Source organism: Bombina bombina, chromosome 4 (assembly GCF_027579735.1).
Source record: "Bombina bombina isolate aBomBom1 chromosome 4, aBomBom1.pri, whole genome shotgun sequence".
Lineage (NCBI taxonomy): Eukaryota > Metazoa > Chordata > Amphibia > Anura > Bombinatoridae > Bombina > Bombina bombina.
Window position 1 is genome coordinate 326,369,272 of NC_069502.1, and position 12,929 is coordinate 326,382,200.

Consider the following 12,929-nt stretch of genomic DNA (forward strand, 5'->3'; position numbering starts at 1 on the left):
AACTTTTTTGACTGTGAAACATCAGTCTGCTTGTGTAATCTAATTGCAGTTGCCTGCCTGCCAGCGTGTGTGTCAGGCTCACAGCGTATACTGTGCCCACTTGCCCAGTGCCACCACTCATATCTGGTGTAACAGTAGTGTAAATTTAAAAAAAAAAAAACTTTTTTGACTGTTAAACATCAGTCTGCTTTTTTGTGTCAGGATCACAGCGTATACTGTGCCCACTTGCCCAGTGCCACCACTCATATCTTGTTTAATAGTAGTGTAAGTGTACATTTGATGATGTTTTAAAGCACGTTATTCCAAACAATTTAGGAATGTTAGGTGATTTATGCCCTTTATGGATTAAAACCAGACTCTGCATCAACTATGTAATTTTCCATGGGAGTTTTGCCATGGATCCCCCTCCGGCATGCCACAGTCCAGGTGTTAGTGCCCTTGAAACAACTTTTCCATCACTATTGTGGCCAAAAAGAGTCCCTGTGGGTTTTAAAATTCGCCTGCCTATTGAATTCTATGGCGGTTCGCCCGGTTCGCCCGTTTGCAAACTTTTGCGGAAGTTCGAGTTCTCCGTTCGCGAACCCAAATTCTTAGTTTCGCAACATCACTAGTTTTCATCTACTTAACTGCATAAACACATAAATATATATGTATTTATGTGTTTATATGTGTATATATGTCTGTAAATACATATAAATATATAAATACATTTGTATACCTATATAAACATATATGAATGTATCTCAATGTTAAAGCCCTTTGACTGCCGTTACAATGAGTGTAAGTGAACATTGTAATGTATTTTTGAGGTGTTTTGTGACACTTTTTTTGTTTTACGAAACAGTTAACCACAGATCTGAGGACATGCTAACCCGAAGAGCGTTAACTTGAATTGTGCTCTAGCGATCACGTTTACTTTTAACTTGTTATATGAGTGCATTTTAACATGCGCGCAAACACGCAAAAAAAATCTTATCGCTCAGGTGCAAAATGTTTGCACTCCACTTGTAATTTGTCCCTTATTGTGGTTTTTATTGTTACCTAATTTGCATATGTTTTGTTTATGGATTACCACGTCAGTCTCTTGAAACGTTTATGAAAGGTAATGAATAATCTTTAGACCAGCAAATCAGAAAATTCAGCCTGTGATAAAAACAATTCCATTTTACAATGACCAGGCTACTGAGGAACTGAGTTGATTACCACAGTTTTCTACATGGGAAATAATAATCTTACTAAAACAGAAACTGTAGATTCACACAGCACTTGGATTTTGACTGTAGGTGAGAGGAACTAACAACCTAAGCTTTGTTCTCATTATTCATAGCACCACCCGCGGGCAAGTCACCAGACAGGAATGTGACCCAGAGTAGAAAGATTCCCATTGAACTGTCCTTATCTGAAGAGACATCGCCACACAGAGCCAACTGAAGAGGGAAATCTTGTCACTTTGCATGGAAATGACTGAGCTTGATTGAAAAGCCTGTTCTTTGTTAGTTACTACTGAATATTTCCACATATATAGCAATTTTGTGAATAATTATTGAGTTGTATTGGGTCTAAAAACAAATGCTAGCGTACATTTTTATGCTGTGTCAACACAAGAAGAAAAAGAAGCATATTAATAGCTATTAGTATAGAGTTAATTGAAACAAAAGTATGATTACAAGTTAAACACTATTACATTTTATAATTAAATATATTTTAAGTTGATATTAAGTAAAGATGGAAAGAAAAAACATTATAGCAAAAAACACAAACATTTTGTAAAGAGGCAAGAAAGTGACAATAATATAATTTAAAGGGACAGTCTACACCTATAGCAACATAAATTTAAACCATAGATAGTGTTCCGATTAGTTAACTCACCCTCTACCATAACGAGTCCACTACACAAACTTATTATAATTTAAAAGTTAGATTTTTATCGTTAGAAATGGCTGTCTAGCTCCTCATATAAACAACATCATAGACTCTGTTATTTTCAATGCTCCAGTCAAAAGTGGATCACTGGTTAAAAATCTGTCTCGCACTTTCGTATTTTCGCGCATGCGCAGCAGCATAGGAACAAAAAAAAACAGAAATTATTCGGTGGAAAAGCTATTTAGAGTGTAAGTATAGAGTGAAGCGGCGATCAAATTAATTAATAAAGTATTATTTTGCAACTGTTAAAATCCTAATTTTTTTCAAGTACAATATGTTTTGTTTTTTTTATGGAGGCTGTAGGTTCCAGATGCGCAGACGGACCTCCGGTCCCACAAAACACTAAAGATGTGCAGGCGTGTTAGGAGGCTCATTACGTTACTTTGTGCTACGTGCACGAGTATGAGCTAACTAAAGAACAGGACAACAAGGTAGGAGGAGAAGGGATTGGGCGGAGTTTGTCCATTTCTAACATCCGAAATCAAACTTCTTATTTCTAATAACTCACTTTGTGTAGCAGACTCGTTAGGGGGTGAGTTAGGACAATCGGAACACACTCTATGGTTTGAAATTATGTTGCTATAGGTGTAGACTGTCCCTTTAAGCACTAAACAGAATTTTCATAAAAGATTACAGGTATTTTGTTATATTAAATTGTATTTCAGTGCTGAATAAAACTACTTTTTCTTGGCTTGGTCTTCAAAACAGCCATAGGGGCCTATTTATTAAAGGTCTTGCGGACCTTATCTGACATTGCGGATCAGGTCCGCAAGACCGCGCTGAATGCGGAGAGCAATATGCTCTCCGCATTTAACATTGCACCAGCAGCTCACATCGGGTTGATTTCCGGCGATTCCTGTCCGCCTCATCAGAGCAGGTGGATAGGGTTATGGAGCAGCGATCTTTAGACCGCTGCTTCATAACTGGTGTTTCTGGCGAGTCTGAAGACTTGCCAGAAACACGGGCCCACAAGCTCCGTTCGGAGCTTGATAAATAGGCCCCATAGTCATTGTCAAGCACTGAGTCCATAGATATGTAATGCACATTATCTTATTTTAATTTCAGTGAAAACATTTTACCTAACATTTTAAATGAACAACTATTTCAGTACATTTCAATGCTGCTCTTTTAAAAGCATGAATTAAACTTTTTTGTTAAAAATTAAGTTTGGATGCTTGGTCAAATTTAGTTGAGCTACAATTTTGAAACCCCTTTAGCCCACCCCACCCCCCCCACCCCATATTTAGTTCTGTTACCTTTTAGAGTAGTGGCTATATGTTCTATGCTTTTACAACAACAATTCTCACAGTGTTCATTTTCAAATGCCAAAGAAAGTTAAAGTGACCGTAAAGTCAAAATTAAACTTTCATGATTCAGATAGGGCATGCAATTTTAAGCAACATTCCAGTTTACTTTTATCATCAAATTTGCTTTGTTCTCTTGGTATTCTTTGTTGAAGGCTAAACCTAGGTAGGCTCAGAGGCTGATTTCTGAACCCTTGAAGGACATTTTATTAGCTTTTCACAGCCAGACAAAGCTAGTTTATGTCAGCTAAATAGATAACATTGTGCTCAATCCCGTAGAGTTATGCATGAATCAGCACTAATTGACTTAAATGCAAGCTTGTAAAAAGCACTTAGATAAGGAGGCAATCTACAGAGGCTTAGAAACAAGGTAATCACAGAAGTAAAAACTGTATTAATATAACAATGTTGGTTGCAAAATTTAGGAATGGGTAATAAAGGGATTATCCATCTTTTTAAACAATAGAAATTTTCAAGTGGACTTTCCCTTTAAACGATACTATAGAGCTATGCTCACAATCGGCTAGATTTAGAGTTCTGCGGCCAAAGGGGTGCGTTAGCTACGCTGGCTTTTTTTCCCCCACACCTTTTAAATACCGCTGGTATTTAGAGTTCACAGAAGGGCTGCGTTAGGCTCCAAAAAGGGAGCGTAGAGCATATTTAACGCCACTGCAACGCTCGATACCAGCGGTGCTTACGGACGCGGCCAGCTTCAAAAACGTGCTCGTGCACGATTCCCCCATAGGAAACAATGGGGCTGTTTGAGCTGAAAAAAAACCTAACACCTGCAAAAAAGCAGCGTTCAGCTCCTAACGCAGCCCCATTGTTTCCTATGGGGAAACACTTCCTAAATCTGCACCTAACACCCTAACATGTACCCCGAGTCTAAACACCCCTAACCTTACACTTATTAACCCCTAATCTTCCGACCCCGCTATCGCTGACCCCTGCATATCATTATTAACCCCTAATCTGCCGCTCCGTACACCGCCGCAACCTACGTTATCCCTATGTACCCCTAATCTGCTGCCCCTAACACCGCCGACCCCTATATTATATTTATTAACCCCTAATCTGCCGCCCCCGCTATCGCTGACCCCTGCATATTATTATTAACCTCTAATCTGCCGCTCCGTACACCGCCGCAACCTACGTTATCCCTATGTACCCCTAATCTGCTGCCCCTAACACCGCCGACCCCTATATTATATTTATTAACCCCTAATCTGCCGCCCCCAACGTCGCCTCCACCTACCTACAATAATTAACCCCTAATCTGCCGACCGGACCGCACCGCTACTCTAATAAATGTATTAACCCCTAAAGCTAAGTCTAACCCTAACACTAACACCCCCCTAAGTTAAATATAATTTAAATCTAACGAAATAAATGAACTCTTATTAAATAAATTATTCCTATTTAAAGCTAAATACTTACCTGTAAAATAAATCCTAATATAGCTACAATATAAATTATAATTATATTGTAGCTATTTTAGGATTAATATTTATTTTACAGGCAACTTTGCATTTATTTTAACCAGGTACAATAGCTATTAAATAGTTAATAACTATTTAATAGCTACCTAGTTAAAATAATTACAAAATGACCTGTAAAATAAATCCTAACCTAAGTTAAAATTAAACCTAACACTACACTATCAATAAATTAATTAAATAAACTACCTACAATTATCTACAATTAAACCTAACACTACACTATCAATAAATTAATTAAATACAATACCTACAAATAAATACAATGAAATAAACTAACTAAAGTACAAAAAATAAAAAAGAACTAAGTTACAAAAAATAAAAAAATATTTACAAACATTAGAAAAATATTACAACAATTTTAAACTAATTACACCTACTCTAAGCCCCCTAATAAAATAACAAAGCCCCTCAAAATAAAAAAATACCCTACCCTATTCTAAATTAAAAAAATTCAAAGCTCTTTTACCTTACCAGCCCTGAAAAGGGCCATTTGCGGGGCATGCCCCAAAGAAGTCAGCTCTTTTGCCTGTAAAAAAAACACATACAATACCCCCCCCAACATTACAACCCACCACCCACATACCCCTAATCTAACCCAAATCCCCCTTAAATAAACCTAACACTAAGCACCTGAAGATCTCCCTACCTTGTATTCACCACACCGGGTTCACCGATCGGTCCAGAAGAGCCTCCGATGTCTTCATCCAAGCCCAAGAGGGGGCTGAAGAGTGACGTCCATCCTCCGGCTGAAGTCTTGATCCAAGCGGCAAATGAAGAAGTCCATCTTCGGGAAGAAATCTTCATCCTATCCGGGCAGAAGAGGACATCCGGACCGGCAAACATCTTCATCCAAGCCGCATCTTCTATGTTGTTCCATCCGATGACGAGCGGCTGATCTTGAAGACCTCCGGCGCGGATCCATCCTCTTCGTTCGACGTCCAACTGAAGAATGAAGGTTCCTTTAAGGGATGTCATCCAAGATGGCGTCCCTCGAATTCCGATTGGCTGATAGGATTATATCAGCCAATCGGAATTAAGGTAGGAAAATTCTGATCGGATGATGGAATCAGCCAATCAGATTCAAGTTCAATCCGATTGGCTGATTGGATTAGCCAATCAGATTGAGCTTGCATTCTATTGGCTGATCGGAACAGCCAATAGAATGCGAGCTCAATCTGATTGGCTGATTGGATCAGCCAATCGGATTGAACTTGAATCTGATTGGCTGATTCCATCAGCCAATCAGAATTTTCGTACCTTAATTCCCATTGGCTGATAGAATCCTATCAGCCAATCGGAATTCGAGGGACGCCATCTTGGTTAATAAATATAAAGTAGGGGTCGGCTGTGTTAGGGGCAGCAGATTAGGGGTACATAGGTATAATGTAGGTTGCGGCAGTGTACGGAGCGGCAGATTAAGGGGTAAAAAAAATATACAGGTGTCTGCGATAGCGGGGGCGGCAGATTAGGGGTTAATAAATATTATGTAGGGGCAGCAGATTAGGGGTACATAGGGATAACGTAGGTGGCGGCGGTGTGCGGTCGGCAGATTAGGGGTTAACAAATTTTAATAGAGTGGCGGCGATGTGGGGGGGCCTCGGTTTAGGGGTACATAGGTAGTTTATGGGTGTTAGTGTACTTTAGAGCACAGTAGTTAAGAGCTTTATAAACCGGCGTTAGCCCAGAAAGCTCTTAACTACTGACTTTTTTCTGCGGCTGGAGTTTTGTCGTTAGATTTCTAACGCTCACTTCAGCCACGACTCTAAATACCGGCGTTAGAAAGATCCCATTGAAAAGATAGGATACACAATTGACGTAAGGGGATCTGCGGTATGGAAAAGTCATGGCTGCAAAGTGAGCGTTAGACCGTTTCCTGATTGACTCTAAATACCAGCGGTAGCCCAAAACCAGCGTTAGGAGCCTTTAACACTGGTTTTGACGGCTAACGCCAAACTCTAAATCTAGCCGAATGTAAAGCATTTATGTATTTGTCAATTATTCAGTTCAACTGTATTAAGTGGTCCTTTAAATCATTTTTGTATTAAAGTATTAAAAATACATACTCAAAATAAAGACTTATGTTTAAAGACAACTTAGTATCTTAAACATTTTAAAACCAGTTTAATTTCTTCAGGTGCTAATGAGAATTTTAAATGTTTGGGCTCCACTTTTTATGTGTTGTGCAAGCAAGGTTACCTATCATGAACCTTGTCCACCTGGTCTCATAGTGAACAGGCAGCATCTGTTCACGTGCAATTGGCCGTGGATGATTTAAATCTGCCACACTTAAAGGATATGAAACCCAAATGTTTTCTTTCACAATAAAGAGCATGCAAGTTTAAGCAACTTTCTACTTACTCCTATGATCAATTTTTCTTCGTTTTCTTGGTATCTTTATTTTGAAAAAGCAGGAACGCAAGCATAGGAGCTGGCCCATTTTTTGTTCAGCACCTGGGTAGTGCTTGCTGATTGGTGGCTAAATTTAGGCATCAATCAGAAAGCACTACCCAGAGTACTGAACCAAAAATGGGCCAGCTCCTAAGCTTACATTCCTGCTTTTTGAACTAAAGATACCAAGAGAAAGAAGACAAATTTATAATAGGAGTAAATTAGAAAGTTGCTTAAAATTGCATTCTCTGAGTACCATTTATCAAGCTCCGTATGGAGCTTATGGGCCCGTGTCTCTAGCGAGTCTTCAGAGACTAAACAATGCTGCTCCATAACCCTGTCCGCCAGCTCTGAGCAGGCAGACTGGAATCGCCACAATTCAACCCGGTTGACTACGATCGGGTTGATTGACACTTCCCTGCTGTCGGCTGATTGGCCGTAAGTCTGCAGGGGGCGGCGTTGCACCAGCAGCTCTTGTGAGCTGCTGGTGCAATGCTGAATACGGAGAGCGTATTGCTCTCCGCATTCAGCGAGGTCTTGCGGACCTGATCCGCACTGTCAGATCAGGTCCACAAGACCTTTAATCCATAAGCCTCTATATCTGAATCATGAAAGAAAAAAATATTGGGTTTAATATCCCTTTAAGGTAGCAGAGAGGTTAAGTAGCTGAGATTGTAAAACCCTGAAGCTGCATTTACAGATTGATAAATGGTGCCCTATGATTTAACTATGGGGATTACCTTAACATGGGTATGTTATCTGATACTTTGGACAAACTATTTGCCTCCATTCATACTAGTTAGGGATAGAGTGCAGGTATTTGTATTTTTCTTGTGTAACCATAGCAAGTTCCTAAGAGAAGGGACAATACAGAAAGATTTAGGTCTTTAATGCTGATATATTTGTATCCTTTGCTTTACCTCTTTAACCTTGTATCAGGCCCATATCACTAGGACAGATTCCCATACAATAACCTCCTTATCAGATCCATAAGCACAATCAACCAAAGATAAACACAAGAAAAGGGCTGTAGGAAGTGGGAAAGATCTTAGCCTCTCCTATTGTAATAGTTCCAAAACTAGCATGTATTTTAACTCTAAGATGTTTAATGACTACAAAGCATAAAACAGATATTAATGCAACTTAGGAAGACGCTGACCTGAAAATACATAAAGTTGAATGAGATCACATTTTAAAAATAGAACAAATTTTGAAAAGATATGACTGAACATTTTTGATGTAGCATTTGAATATTCAAAGATAACAAAACAAATTACTGCAATAGTATATAATGTTTTTTCATCAGTCTAAGTGAATATTGATATTGTCTGAGTATGAAGGGTATTGAGATATTTAGGGCCCATTCCAAATGACAACTTTGGCCCCTATTCAAATTCAAGTTTTTTTGTAAACTATTCTAATCCATATGCATATTAGTTAATCAGGACATTTACAAAAACAAAACACTAACACTTAATCCGATTTGGGATTTTCTTTTTTTTTTTTTTACATGTTCTATCTAAATCATGAAAGTTTAATTTTTGACTTTAAGGTCCCTTTAAAGGGGCATAAAACTCAAATAAATTAACTGTATAATAATTAATGATTTACGTTGGGTGATTTCTTTTTTTTGGGTACTTTTGATGTAAAAATTGTGCTTGACTTCTCTCCGTAGAGGACAAAATCAAATTATGTGGCATAAGTATGCCGCAAAACACTTGGGCAAGCTACATATCTTATCTTACTGCATTTTTAATTTAATGTCCATTTAAACATTCAACCAATTAAGACACAGGTGTCCCAGAAGCTTTTCTCTGTAATTTCACAGACCGTAACAGAATCAAAACATGACAGTTAATTAATTCTATCTAACATATCTGAAAGCCTTTTTTTCACTTAACCGTTAATATCAAATCACGACATGACTACAAATACTTAATTGCAATCATATAGAATATTTAAGCCATATGTTGTGTGAAAGAGGTATAAATGGCTTTCAAGAGGTCATGACTGCTGAACTAGAAAAGACATTGTGACGGAAGAGTGGGTGTCCAGGCTCACTGATGGGGGGTTGGGCCCACATGGTTTCCCTTATTCTGGCCTAGATTTAGAGTTGGGCGGTAGCCGTGAAAACCAGCGTTAGAGGCTCCTAACGCTGGTTTTAGGCTACCGCCGGTATTTGGAGTCAGTCAGGAAAGGGTCTAACGCTCACTTTGCATCCGCGACTTTTCCATACCGCAGATCCCCTTACGTCAATTGCGTTTCCTATCTTTTCAATGGGATCTTTCTAACTCCGGTATTTAGAGTCGTGGCTGAAGTGAGCGTTAGAAATCTAACGACAAAACTCCAGCCGCAGAAAAAAGTCAGTAGTTAAGAGCTTTCTGGGCTAACGCCGGTTTATAAAGCTCTTAACTACTGTGCTCTAAAGTACACTAACACCCATAAACTACCTATGTACCCCTAAACCGAGGTCCCCCCACATCGCCGCCACTCTATTAAATTTTTTTAACCCCTAATCTGCCGACCGCCACCTACGTTATACTTATGTACCCCTAATCTGCTGCCCCTAACACCGCCAACCCCTATATTATATTTATTAACCCCTAACCTGCCCACCACAACGTCGCCGCCAGCTACCTACAATAATTAACCCCTAATCTGCCGACCGCAAAGCGCCGCTACCTACGTTATCCTTATGTACCCCTAATCTGCTGCCCCTAACACCGCCGACCCCTATATTATATTTATTAACCCCTAATCTGCCCTCCCTAACATCGCCGACACCTAACTTCAATTATTAACCCCTAATCTGCCGACCGAATCTCGCCGCTACTGTAATAAATGGATTAACCCCTAAAGCTAAGTCTATCCCTAACCCTAACACCCCCCTAAGATAAATATAATTTAAATCTAACGAAATAAATTTACTCTTATTAAATAAATTATTCCTATTTAAAGCTAAATACTTACCTGTAAAATAAACCCTAATATAGCTATAATATAAATTATAATTATATTATAGCTATTTTAGGATTTATATTTATTTTACAGCTAACTTTGTATTTATTTTAACCAGGTACAATAGCTATTAAATAGTTAAGAACTATTTAATAGCTAAAATAGTTAAAATAATTACAAAATTACCTGTAAAATAACTCCTAACCTAAGTTACAATTAAACCTAACACTACACTATCAATAAATTAATTAAATAAAATACCTACAATTACCTACAATTAAACCTAACACTACACTATCAATAAATTAATTAAATACAATATCTACAAATAAATACAATGAAATAAACTAACTAAAGTACAAAAAATAAAAAAGAACTAAGTTACAAAAAATAAAAAAATATTTACAAACATCAGAAAAATATTACAACAATTTTAAACTAATTACACCTACTCTAAGCCCCCTAATAAAATAACAAAGACCCCCAAAATAAAAAAATGCCCTACCCTATTCTAGTTTATTTCATTGTATTTATTTGTAGATATTGTATTTAATTAATTTATTTATAGTGTAGTGTTAGGTTTAATTGTAGGTAATTGTAGGTATTTTATTTAATTAATTTATTTATAGTGTAGTGTTAGGTTTAATTGTAACTTAGGTTAGGATTTATTTTACAGGTAATTTTGTAATTATTTTAACTATTTTAGCTATTAAATAGTTCTTAACTATTTAATAGTTATTGTACCTGGTTAAAATAAATACAAAGTTACCTGTAAAATAAATATAAATCCTAAAATAGCTATAATATAATTATTATTTATATTGTAGCTATATTAGGGTTTATTTTACAGGTAAGTATTTAGCTTTAAATAGGAATAATTTATTTAATAAGAGTTAATTTATTTCGTTAGATTTAAATTATATTTACTTAGGGGGGTGTTAGTGTTAGGGTTAGACTTAGCTTTAGGGGTTAATCCATTTATTACAGTAGCGGCGAGATTCGGTCGGCAGATTAGGGGTTAATAATTGAAGTTAGGTGTCGGCGATGTTAGGGAGGGCAGATTAGGGGTTAATACTATTTATTATAGGGTTATTGAGGCGGGAGTGAGGCGGATTAGGGGTTAATAACTTTATTATAATAGCGGTGCGGTCCGCTCGGCAGATTAGGGGTTAATAAGTGTAGGTAGCTGGCAGCAACGTTGTGGGGGGCAGATTAGGGGTTAATAAATATAATATAGTGGTCGGCGGTGTTAGGGGCAGCAGATTAGGGGTACATAGCTATAATGTAGGTGGCGGTGATGTACGGAGCGGCAGATTAGGGGTTAATAATAATATGCAGGTGTCAGTGATAGCGGGGGCGGCAGATTAGGGGTTAATAAGCGTAAGGTTAGGGGTGTTTAGACTTGGGGTACATGTTAGAGTGTTAGGTGCAGACGTAGGAAGTGTTTCCCCATAGAAAACAATGGGGCTGCGTTAGGAGCTGAATGCGGCTTTTTTGCAGGTGTTAGGTTTTTTTTCAGCTCAAACAGCCCCATTGTTTCCTATGGGGGAATCGTGCACGAGCACGTTTTTGAAGCTGGCCGCTTCCGTAAGCACCGCTAGTATCTAGAGTTGCAGTGGCGTTAAATTATGCTCTACGCTCCCTTTTTGGAGCCTAACGCACTGAAAACCCAGCCATTCTGTGAACTCTAAATACCAGCGGTATTTAAAAGGTGCGGACAGAAAAAAGCACGTGTAGCTAACGCACCCCTTTGGCCGCAAAACTCTAAATCTAGGCGTCTGTGTTTTGAGACCTGCCTCTCATGCATGTATTTACTCATGGCAGTAAATCTTCTAGGGACAAAAGTGGTATCTGGTCCATCTATTACCCTCAGATCTGACACTTCAAAAGGCTACATTTGTACATCCTTAGATCAGAAGGGTCCAGCTAGCTAGACTGACTACAATCTCAGCAGGTGATCAGGAGGTGAGAATGACAGCTGTTAACAGTGATGCCCCTCTGTGTGCTGGGTTACGATTGGTTGCTAAGATCATCGCTAGGGGGCGTGTTGTGAGCTGACAAGGGAGATGGGCAGTTTTAAAAACCACTTGGCGAGGGAAAAAAGAGAGAGTTATTCCAAGTTGCCTGAACTATTCCAGGGTCGATTTACCAAGAGCTCTCTAAGGGACTATAACAAGACTGTGCAAGAGGACTATTTGTATTTACCTGGATTCTAATGACTGTGGCTGATAGAACAGGGTAGTTTTTCTCCTAGCCCCAAAGTGAATGTGTTCTTTCTGTATTTTGTGTAATTTTGTGTATTTGCCTATTTTTAGTGAATAAAGTACAATTTATTTTCACGGTATAGAGTGCTGGTCTCCCGTGACAGACATCATGTGAAAAAACTGCTTAAAAGTAGTTTTGTCATTAAATTGAATACCACTATTGAATTATCTGATTTTAAAGTACTGGTGACATTAATGTGGTACAACAAAAAGCCCTCACAGTTTTTAATAATTTTCAAAGGGACCTTAATTGCCTCAAAGTTGAAAAATCTGTAAAAATCAATTTGAAATACTTAACATGGCTCATCTGAATGTTTAAATAAAGGCACCAGTATCTGATGTATTTATAATAAATTGATTTTCTTTTGTAACTTTCTAAACCTTTCATTTCAGTAATAATTTAAAATGAATTACAAGGGGAAAAAAAAGGAAAAAAGAGATAACTGTACACTTTACAGTTCTTCTGTATTTGTGCTCCAAAATCAAATATTCCTACTTGATTTATTCATTAAAAATATATATATTCCATTTGCGTTTTAATATAAAAAACAACAATAAATTCTGGAGTATCATTGTTAGAGGTGTGGAAACAT